Genomic DNA, 5,956 nt, shown 5'->3' with positions numbered 1-5,956 from the left:
CTAATACATTTAAAGTAGAATATAATCAACGGATAGTTCTTAAAAATAATACAGTAGTTTTCAAATAGTGAAACTAAATTGAAAGTGCTTAAAGACATAGCTTATGGTTACTAAAGGAGAAAGTTGGAGGGGGCTTGGAGCTATGGATAAATTAGGAGTTTGGGATTGGCCGATGCAAGCTAATGAGTATAAAATTGATAAACAGGGCAAAAAAAAAAAGGATCTATCTCAAAGTCACAGATCGCATTTAGTTGTCATGTCTCTTTAGTTTCCTTTAGTCTTGAATGATTCCTCAGACTTTGACCGTCACAACTTAACCTCCGTGACTTTAGGAGACTAGGGCCAGAGATTTTGGAGAATGTCCCTCTCTCTGGTTACGCACATTTGATGGAAGTGTCACAGATATGGTATTGCTCCCTGTTGAGTGGTGTGGAATTTGACTTCGTTCCATCGTTGATGGTGTTTGATTGCATTGCTTGGTTAAGACGACCTCACATTGCTTGGTTAAGACGAACTCTGCCAGTATTGGTCACTGTAAAGCTACTCTGGTTCCCTTCGTAATTAGTAACTATTTTTGTATCCCCACCCTCTAGGAACTCTTGGCCTCAGACTTCTCATAGCTCAGATCTCAGCCCAGATGTCCTCAGCTGAGAAAGTTCCTCCCAGACCAGCCAGGAAGCCTCCAGCTCACCACCTGTTGTTTTGTCTTCATGTCACTCTGCAGTTATCTTGTTTATTTATAGTTTGTACCACTATCACCCCAACCTCCCCACCCACTGGAACATAAGCTCCAGAGGACAGCAGGAACTTGGCTTGTGTCATATACTCTACTCACTCCAAAACCTACAAGAGTGCTTGGCATGGGTGGGTACTCAATGAATATTTCTGAATGAATGAACAAATGTGTATTTTTAAAAATATAGTAGACTTTAGTTATGGGAAAATAGAGCATATAGTACAGAGATTTCCCACAGGCCTCTTCTCCTCCACACAGTTTCCCCTATCTTTAACATCTTAGGCTAGTGTGGTACCTCTGTAACAATTGATGAGCCAATATTGATACATTAATATTAACCAAATGCTGTAATAGTTTGTAGAATAGAATTCACTGTTTATGTTATGCAGTTCTATGGGTTTTGATGAAGGCATGATGTCATGTATTCACCTAGTCTGATAATTCCAGATTCTCTGTCACATCTTAATCTTGTTCTCAAGCTTACTCTGTCTCTTCAGATTGTGTTTTTCCTGCTTTTTTTTTTCCTTATACTTTTTGTAGAAAGTTGGACATGATGTATCAGATAACAGGAGCTGAGATAAACAATCTTTTACTATGAAGTGTCATGTTTATCTGGTTAAGAGTTAGTCTGTGTTTAATGCTTGCTGCCCCTGTAGGTGTCAGAGGCTTTGATTTCTTCCAGTATCTCCATTTTTTGTCTTCCTTGTTGTCTCTGGGTTTCCCTAGAAACTCTCTCTTAAATAGAGTTGTAATCTACTGGAGTCTTATAGGTGTGGTGGAAGGCTTTGTGGAGGGGAAACTTTCAATAATCTTAAAATTAAATTTCAGGGTTTGTTTTTTCTTTTTAATGAGCCTGAACCTCTGGACTGTGACCCTCAGAGGAGTTTCTTAGCCTCTGTCCCTCTGTTTTTCCTCCCCTTATGACAGGAAGGTTTGAGGGGGCTAAGTTGTCTAATCACCTTTGAGCTGGGTCACAGTAGATTTGGCTAAAATAATTCCCCTTGAAAGCAGGCTTTTTTTTTTTTAAACAGAACACTCTCAGTGTATTTCAGATGGTTACTTTTCACCTCCCTGTGGCTAAATGGGAAGGAAACTTTCTCTTCCTTCTGGTGGGGCACCTGTGTGAAAGCTCAAGAAAGTAGGAGGACCCCGCTAAGACTGGGTCCCCAGGAGTTTTGGGGGTTTGTTTTGTTTTGTTTTGTTGAAATTTAGAGAAAAAATTTATTGAAGATCTGAAAAACAATTTCTAAAAGATTGACTTTTCCAGAAAACGGTAGCTACACAATGTATTGCGTCTATCATGTTAAAATGTGCATTAGACACAAATACGAAAACCATGAAACAAGCCACCATTCTCTGACAATCTGAGCAAAGATAAAATGCCTAAGGAACAACATAGATGACTTGCAAAGGACGGGGTCTTTACTGTCAGCACCATAAAAAAAAGGGGGAGCACAAATGGACGAGTGTGTTCAGTTATACACACTGAATTGAACCTTAGGAACTAGCATTTTGTCATATAGTATTAACATATTATAAAGTGTGTAGTGTCAGAGGAATAAAACCACCAGCATTCAAAAGCAGCTTTGTCAACTAAGCAATAAAACACTCTACAGTACGTCTCTCTGTTGTCCATCATTGAATACACTGGTAGCAACTTTGAAATGAAAAAAAAAGAAAAGAAAAGAAAAAAGGAGCTGTAACCCCTTTTATTTGCTGTTTAAAATCAAACAGAAAACAAACATCACTTCTGTTTACAGTAACATTTCCAAAGTGCATCATTTGTACAAGAGAAGCACTAAGAAACAAAAATGTGTTTACAGAGATCCAAACATGAGTGAGTATAAGCACCTCTCACAGCTTTCCAATGGTATTCAGAAGCCACTTCATAATCACTGGCACTAAACAAAGTTGCAGAGTTCTTTGCCAGGTATTTTAGGAAACCATGAAGATAATTCAGTAATAAAGCAAGGCTCTTCTCATCCAGAGGTGTATAGGCCAACATTGCTCCAATACGTACAAATAATCTCAGTAGTTGTGGCACTCCGTACACCGGGGACGTAGGCATATCGGGGTGATCTGTGAGAACTTCAGCATACTGTGGTCTCTCAAATTTGTAGAGTAGCTGGGTGCCCAACATTGCACTGAAGTACTCCTTTATCCCTGCCACAATTTCATTAACAGCATACTCATTATCTGTGTTTCCTCGAGATTTCTCATAATTTGCAAAATCCTCTAGAATGGAATCCACATTCTTCTTGGCAGGAAGATAAAAGAGCTGTTTTTGCCGGGTAATTAAGTCCTAGTCATCAACAAGCCATGGTTTTAGTTCTTCAGGAATCTTTAACTTCAACTCTGTTCATGAATATTTCCTCATTTTCAACAATCGGGTCTCCTCAGGCCCTTTTCTTGTAGGAGGCTGGGGTGTCTCACTGGTGCTACCACCATCTCCATTTCCAGTTGTTTTCTGTTGGTTCTTTTTTGTTTTCACGTCAACACTTTTCTGTTGCAGACCAGAAGTCTCCTTTCCAGGGGCAGCCCCTCTCATCTTCCCCTCTGCATACTGCTCCTGGCTGGCTTTTTGAAGTTCTTGTTGTTTCTGCAAATTGGTGTCCGCGTATTTGAGTACTCCGCTTTCTGGAACCCATTCATCTCGATTTTTATTCCAACCACTGTAATGTATAAAGTATTTCACCCGTTTATCCTTTATGACCACCTATACACACTTTGCTTCATAAAGAAGAGGTCCACGGAAGCACAGCACTCTCTCATCCTCCTGGAATTTAGGCTTCCGGTCCTGCTTCCGCACCAATTTTAAGTGATTGCCGCCCCCTCCTCCTTCTCCCACCATCTCGACGACTACTGTCCCCTACTCTCTACCCCGCCCAGCTCCGCGTCAGACACGCCTTCAGGCACCTCCAGCTCTACATCCGGGCCGATTTTTCCCCAGGAGTTTGTTGCGGAGCACAGGCTCCGGACGCGGCAGGCTCAGCGGCCATGGCTCACGGGCCCAGCCGCTCCGCGGCATCTTCTCGGACCGGGGCACGAACCCATGTGTCCTGCATCGGCAGGCAGACTCTCAACCACTGCGCCATCAGAAAAGCCCCACCCCCCGCCCCGCCCCGCCCCAGGAGTTTTTAACTCTCAAGCTAGTCCATGCTCAGCCTCCAGCAGTAAGTCAAGCACGGTTTGTTTTCCTGTTTTCTGAGGCTTCTGCTCCTTGTCTACTGATTCTCTGCATTTGCCCGTCTCTCCAGTTTTGGGGGCTGCAGTTTGCCCTGTGACCTCCATTCACTAATGGATCTAAGAAGAGTTGATTTTACCATTGGTTCAGCTTTTCTCTTGTGAAGAGTGGAGTGACAAATACTAAACTCTTTACATCTTGGGGTGGACAGCATTTGTTTTTTGTTTTTGTTTTTGTTTTTAATTTTCAGCTGTGTTGGGTCTTTGTTGCTGCACGTGGGCTTTCTCTAGTTGCAGAGAGCGGGGGCTACTCTTTGTTGAGGTGCGCAGGCTTCTCATTGCGGTGGTTTCTCTTGCTGCGGAGCATGGGCTCTAGGCGCATAGGCTTCAGTAGTTGTGGCACGTGGGCTCAGTAGTCGTGGCACACAGGCTCTAGAGCACAGGCTCAGTAGTTGTGGCACACGGGCTTAGTTGCTCCACGGCATGTGGGATCTTCCTGGACCAGGGCTCGAACCCATGTCCCCTGCATTGGCAGGTGGATTCTTAACCTCTGTGCCACCAGGGAAGTCCAGCATTTGTTTTTAAGCGAATCTTTTCCCTGATTGTATAAGTAAAAATTTTTACCTAGAAAATTTAGAAAGTAAAAAGAAAAAAATAATCATATATAATCACCCAATCTTCAATTAGTCATAGTTAACATTTTGATATATTTTTAGTTGTAATATATGCATATGTCTTTATAAAAAGGTACATGCAATTTTGAATTGGCTTTCCTCCACTTTCAGAGACTATTTCTGCATCTTCTCTTAAACTGCTGCTGAAAATATTTTCAATGTTGAATGTCTTTTGTGAGGACCAAGGCCCCATGATGAGTTCCCGTCGGGTTTTATGGGACTGGTGGGAACTCTGTTCCTCTTGAATGAAGAGTAAGGGTAACATGTGAAACAGTCTGACATCCTCTTATGATCGTCTCTGTGCCTTTCGTACAGAGGGGCAACAGCCAATGTTAGTTAATTTGATGGACGAAAATGTTCTTTTTTAACATCTACAAAAAGTGTGAAGCATCGTACTCCTTCCTTGTCAGAAAACTGAAAGTGAAACTGAATTCTCAATTAGAATTACCTAGATGGTTAGTTGTTTTTTCTTTTTCTTCTCCTCCTTCAAAAGGATTTTAACATGTATATTTCAGTAGCTTTAATGTTTAAAATATACATACATTTGGGACTTCCCTGGTGGTCCAGTGGTTACGAATCCGCCCTTCCATTTCTGGGGGCACGGTTCCAACCATGGTTGGGGTACTAGCATCCTGCATCTGGCATGCCCCTGGGCACGGCCAAAACATAAATAGAAATAATTTTTTTTAATTTACATACATTTTACTGAAAGCTACCTCATGTTCTATTTTGGAAATTGATGGGATATAAATGATAGGTAAACAAAATAATGAGGGACTGTCTTTCCTCTCTACCTACCCCCAAAGACATTGATCGGTGGAGGACTGGGCAACCAGGAGCACAGAGGAAAGACCCACAGAGAAGGGGGAGGGAGCCAATATTTACCATGTTTACAAAGTTCTGCTTGAGCCTGGAACTATACCAAGCTTTTACGACTCAATGATAGCTATTTTTATCCCTGTTTTATTGATTGGAGAATTATGATCTGAGCAATTTGTGGAACTAGTAAAGAGGGGGTGGTGCAGGAGAGAGCCCGTTCGGTCTTTCGTTCATTCATTCATTCAACACGTTTTTATTGAGTAGATAAATGTGCTAGGTATTGTTCTAAGTGACAGGCACTGTTCCAGCCCTGCTGTAAACACAACAGCCAAAATCCTTTCTCTCTTCCCCAGTGGAGCTTACATGGAAGAGGGGTGGCGGCGGAAGGCGCCGTCTTAATAAATCTGGGTAAATTACCAAGATCTGGTGTCCCCGCCCCGCCCGGGCCCGAGCTCTCCGCTGGGGGCCGGCGCTCGGCGCGCGCACCCGCACTAAAGACTTGCTCCACCTCTCGGGGAGGAGACCCCGAGGACCTATCCGGGGC

At 42.7% G+C, this 5,956-nt stretch overlaps 1 pseudogene; it reads right to left on the bottom strand.

Moving 5' to 3' along the window:
- Positions 1-2,534: 2,534 nt before the first annotated feature.
- On the bottom strand, positions 2,535-3,423 carry LOC132424238 (mortality factor 4-like protein 1 pseudogene; annotated as a pseudogene).
- Positions 3,424-5,956: the final 2,533 nt, after the last annotated feature.

The sequence above is a fragment of the Delphinus delphis genome, chromosome 4, assembly GCF_949987515.2.
Source record: "Delphinus delphis chromosome 4, mDelDel1.2, whole genome shotgun sequence".
Lineage (NCBI taxonomy): Eukaryota > Metazoa > Chordata > Mammalia > Artiodactyla > Delphinidae > Delphinus > Delphinus delphis.
Note: the sequence above shows the minus strand (reverse complement) of the source record. Positions and strands in the feature narration are given on the sequence as shown.